Source organism: Haliotis asinina, chromosome 15 (assembly GCF_037392515.1).
Source record: "Haliotis asinina isolate JCU_RB_2024 chromosome 15, JCU_Hal_asi_v2, whole genome shotgun sequence".
NCBI lineage: Eukaryota > Metazoa > Mollusca > Gastropoda > Lepetellida > Haliotidae > Haliotis > Haliotis asinina.
Window position 1 is genome coordinate 10,933,046 of NC_090294.1, and position 6,000 is coordinate 10,939,045.

Here is a 6,000-nt window from a genome sequence, read left to right on the forward strand (position 1 = left end):
ATTGGGTACAATGTGTGAAGACCATTTCAGGGGATATAGCTTTTTAGAAAGGAGTGGGAGTTAGACCACTGCAAACTAAAACAATCAAACGACTGTACATATGTAAAATCATTGAATCATTGAAATGAACTGGAGCATACAATGTCTCCCATATGCATGAATGATTCCCATTGTGAATTTTGTACTGAACATAAAGGTTTGAGGAGAAACCATTGTCCATTGTTGAATCGTTGCCTGTCCATTATTGATGAAATAGTGATATATATATGTGTGTGTGTGTGTGTGTGTGTGTGTGTGTGTGTGTGTGTGTGTGTGCGTGTGCGTGTGCGTGTGCGTGTGTGTGTGTGTGTGTGTGTGTGCTCTCACATCTATGTGAGATGTGAGTGTGGAGTCCGGCATTCCGACTGTCTTGGTAGGGACGATGGCCCTGGGGTTGAGCTGGAATTCTCCAGTCATCCTATCCATGAGCCGAACCCCAGTCGACGCACCAACGATACATGAATGCGCTGACATAGTTATAGGTGTCCTTGGTCTGTCAGCGGGTCGGTCAACTGATAAACATCTCATCACGGAGTGTCATTGTATCGCATGCGAACTGATAAACTTCTATATCTACTACTGGGTGAAGGAAAGATCTAGCTAAAAGGCTAAGGAGACTCCCTTCTGTTGTATATGTGCATGAGTGACCGACATTCAGTGCTGTTTGTTATCCCAACGCGGACAAGGAGGCAGCTGTCTGGTAAAGAAGGATGTCAACGGGGTCGTCCCACTTGTCTGGTCAGGTAATCCGAAGAATTCGGATTATGTCTTGGGTTGAGTTGGTGGCTCGTTATAGTCAGTTTCTGTGAGCTCAGTTCAGACGTCAGTTAATTACTGAGTGAACACATTTCAGGTGGTATTCACTAGATGGGATATAAATCAGAGATGGATAGATATGCTTTATGTCAATGCAGTTATGGCCAATGCACAAGTTCTTGCAACTTCACGCTTTTGACACACGTCAGATGAAAAAACGAAAATATCGCCAAATGGATAGGCACTGGACATATATGAGACAATTTTTAGGCGGACACTGATCTTCTGTGCAGTACCCCAATGCTGTGTCACATCTTACTGGATATTGATGTGTATTAATATGTATCCCCATAGTGTATATTGTTATGAAAGTTAGAATGAATGTCTTGTTATGCTAATTAAATGGAGTATTAAAATGTTGTTATCGTTATCGTTATCGTTATCGTTTTAACTTGTTACCCCTTATAAACTTCATATATATTGCTCCTATTTGCCCGGTAACCTTCCAATACAGACTATAGACGGTACATCAAAGATAAACCTTTAATACCCCATCCGGGATTATCCGTCGGCACATCAAACAAACCGGACAAGTGGGACTAACCCGATGTCAACGACATGTTTCAATCATTTACCTCATCATTCATCTCACTTAATCCATTCTGGAAACAAGAGACAATCGCAGAAACGACAGTTTAATGTGCGTAGACAATAGCCTGGACATGTGACCTGTTCATGTGATGATAAATATGGCTTGGAGACAATCAGTTTTGGAAGTAATTGTCATAAGAATTCACGGCCCGTTGGAAGCCCGATTACTTTTGGTACTTGAGAGTCATACCACCTCACCACAGCCAAGAAACCCACACCTCAGTTAATGACACAATTATTGAGGGCACCGCATATGATACACCTGATGATATATTATTACAACAACCACCAATAAAAAAAAAGAATCTAGGGCAATGACATACACTACCCACAACCCAATAATCTGAAAGCATGTTGTGCAATAGCTAATGGTGACACATTTTATGGCTGTACAGCATGTTTTCTTCTGTGAAAGGCAAAGATTCGACATAGATTAACAACGCCATTAGAAACAGATGCTACATTCAGTGTCGACATCTTTGACGACGGTTACCTTGTTATATGTCAGTACATACGAATGTATAGCAGGTGCTACATTTAATGATAATTAACGAAGAAAAGACTTGATTAGAAAAACGACTGCATTCAATCACCATGACGCCAAAATATTGACAAAATATATATTAAGTATGTTTCATGATGTCAGTTTCACCCCCAATTTCTAGACTGTCAACTGAATCTAATAATACAGTTATTGTATATTAATGCTTAAATTAAACAAACAAGTTGCTTTGCATAAATATACATCCAGATATGTCTAAACATACTTATGAAGTTTGGTTAAAATTATTATGTAAAGATGATACATGTCTGAACAAAATTTAAAAAACAAAGAAAACATTGGGCAAACGTAGCAGAAAAAAATTGGAGATTACATAAATGGAGTAATTCTTCCTACGGAAAGCAGGAAAGCATCAAGGACCATCTAATCCTAAAAAAATGCCCTGGTTAGCATGCTCCCCTAGATCCTCGGATGCTTTGCAGCCTCTAACGTCGACACGGGTACATACAGATTATAGCATGTGAAGCAGTGTAGAGTTCCGTACGGACAATTAACTCCATGCTGACTTAGTCCAGATGTTTTGATAATTAAAAGTAAACCTCAACGTCATCAACGCCACCATCAACACAACCTCCCACCGCGTCTCCTTCCTGATTCTTCCTGTTCGAGAATGGGATAAGTAGAGCTCCTCCTTTTGCTAAAACAGCCATCCACCACCACCACCACCACAGACTTTCAACATCACCACACCACACCACACCACCACGACAGCACCACCATCACACCACATCACAAGTGCAACAGCACCACCACTACCACATCACACCATACTACCACTATCATGGAACACACCACCCCCACTTTCATCGCCATAACACCTCCGCCTCCACCACTGATACCATCACACCACACACCACACACCACACAACACAGCCACATCACCAACTACTGCTAGACACATATTAGATGTTCCTGCGCAGTAAACGCATTTGTGACAAGAGAGGCGGTACAACGAGTTGGGCAAGTACACTTGGCTGCTACAGGTAGCTTGACGATTATGCACGTGCAATACATGCTAACCGTGACATGAAAGCAACACCGCTACACCTGTCTCGCTGCTGTTTTACACCTGTCTCAATACTGTTTTACACCTGTCTCAATACTGTTAAACAGATTTCAGTTGTAGTAAAAAATGTCCAAGTTAGGAAACCATGGGCAAATAGTTCATTCTCAGACAAGGGAGATAGAATACAATGTTATCATGTTTATGGACAAAAATTGGGCAAACCAAAGCTGATTCTCTTTTAACAAAGTAGCCTTGCGACTGGACTCTCAACGCCAACTTTAAAGCGCATTAAGGCAGAAGGTGGTAGGAGCGCGAGTGGACCTACATTTATCAGTCCAACCAAGTTGCGCAAACCCAGAACTTGCAGTTACAAACTTGATGATTTCGACCAGTGTGCAGTCCGTCAATTTGTACAAAGTTTATATGGCGTAAAAAAAACAACTACCAACTCTGGATACGATGTATGATATGGCAAAGTGCCAGTTGAACTACAAGGGTTCTAAGGAAAGTTTTCGAAAAAATCTCAAAGACATGGGGTTTAGGTGGCGAAAAACACAGTCAAACCGTAAACTTTTAATGGAAGGTAAAGACATTGTTTCCAATCAGCAGACTATCATGACGAGATGAACTTTGATAATTTTTCCAAATGGCTCCAGGAAAAGTTGATCCCAAACCTTCCACTGCACTCTGTCATCGTTCTGGATAATGCACCATATCATAGCAAGCAAGTGGAAATGTCCGACAACCGCCAACAGAAAAGATGACATAAAAGCGTGGCTACAAAGGCACAATATCTCATTTGATGAGAAAATGCTTAAAGCCGCACTATTGTTTCTTGCAAAATCCAACAAATCGGGCCCTGTCTACAGAGTAGACACGATGTTGAAGTAACATGGTCATGATGTACTACGTCTCACTCCATACCACGCAAAACTAAACCCGATTGAGTTAATTTGGGCAAAGGTGAAAAATCATGTCGCTTCACAAAACTTGCAGTTCACAAAAAGTTCCTTAAAAGTTGCCATAAATGAAAGGGTGTCTGCAATCGGTGGAAAAGAATGGTCGGAATGTTGTAAACATGTTAAAACAATTGAAGATGGTTACAGGCAACGCGAATTCGCAGTAGAGAGGGAAACTGACAGACTAGTGATTGACTTAGGACTTGCAAGTGATTCAGACACCGAGACTGATTCAGAGAGTGATAATTAAAGTATAAATCAGTAAGTCCGCCTAATTTTCCAGCATTGTTGTGTCTTGTATAATAATTGGCACATACTATATCAGGTTTTTACTGTTCCCATACTTTGTCATGAAAAAAGAGTAATCTTTGGTGAGTTGTCTGTATTTTATATTTTTTTAGTCACTGATAAATCTACTGAGTCTGGTACTGAGTAATCCCCAAACCGACAAATTTGTGTACAAAGATATTTCTCACTGACTTATCAATGTCAAAAGGTATTTTCAGTTTTCTGTACACAATTTTGGTGACCATAATAGAAATATGACAGAAATTTGGAAACATTGTTTGAATACTAACCATTTCTCTGGAACCGGTTATATAAATTTCCAAGACATGTATTCCCGGTCGATCACCAGCGGAAGTATGGACGAAAACCAGCCCGTACAGAGAAATAGGAACAAAATTATGGGATAAAAATATTTCCCCCTTGCTACTCTGATTTAGCCACCACCATTCAGTAACAGAAAACCTTTAACATATTAAAAAGTTAAATGAAACACAATTAACTATATGTAGTTATTATCTATTTAATATTTAGCAGACGAAAAGTCAACTTTACCAATTAAAACAACACCGCATATTCCTTGAATGATAAGACTGCAATTTCAGGCATAAGATACTGATATTCCACGCTAACCTTTAGTTAAGACGAAGACAAATAGATGATTGGGGCATTGACAAGCATTTTAGATATTCAACAATTTTGTAAAAAAAACCCAGGAAAATGTCATTTGCTTCGTGAAATGGATCGGTGGTCCTAAACATATTTGCTCAGTATATTGTGTTGATTCCATTCGTTGGGATTGTACCTGTTCCCAAATCGAGAGTGCTATAACAATTCATACGTGAAACGCACGGGGAAAATGAACTTCTCGATATTTATCTTTATATGTCTCCCTCTTGTTTCAAGTGGATCGTTCTGTGGGGCGTTCCCAAGTATGCAAACTGGGGTCATTTGTCAGGTCGTGGATCATCTTGTATGTGTTTACCACTACCACCACATATCGCCACGCCACACACAGCCACAGAAACATAAACAAACATCGAGGGTACAACAAGCCATGCCCCTACACCCCCTACCCCCTCCCTCCACACGCCTACCAACCCAACCCTCGTGAAAAGTGAACAACATATAATTTCACATTTCATTTCATGAATTGCAAAACTACATAAATAAGGTGGTGACTTCAGGTCTGATCCTGTAGTCGTCATGTCAAAAAATAACACAAAAACAGTGTGTATACTAACAGAGACATCCTTTTCCATTGTGTGGTTAGATAAACATCAAAGAATACTGTCCTCGCGGTCATTTCATTGTCCATCTGAACTTAGAAAACAAATATTTAGGGTCCAAAGAAATAGGGTCCAAAAATAATCAATGTCAAATATCCATGGAGAAAATCAGTGTCAAATCATTTTCTTAGATAACAACTCACTGGTACTTCAAAATAATCAATAAAGTAATCAATGTCATTGGTACTACCAGTTTTTCTTATGTTTGAGTTCTTACTGCTCTCGAATTCGATGTTTTAACCTTACCACCACCCTTATCCGTTATTATTATCAATCCCCTATTACAACATGCCGTGCACTTCAATGAAAATCTTAATGACATCACAAACGTCGACTTCCTGGGAAGACACACTAGGATTCCATACGATACTGAGTTTTCGTCTGTTTCAAGTTCTTCAAGTCGTATGGATCTGAGCACAAATGTTAACAGTAAACGTGTAAGGTTCCCATGGC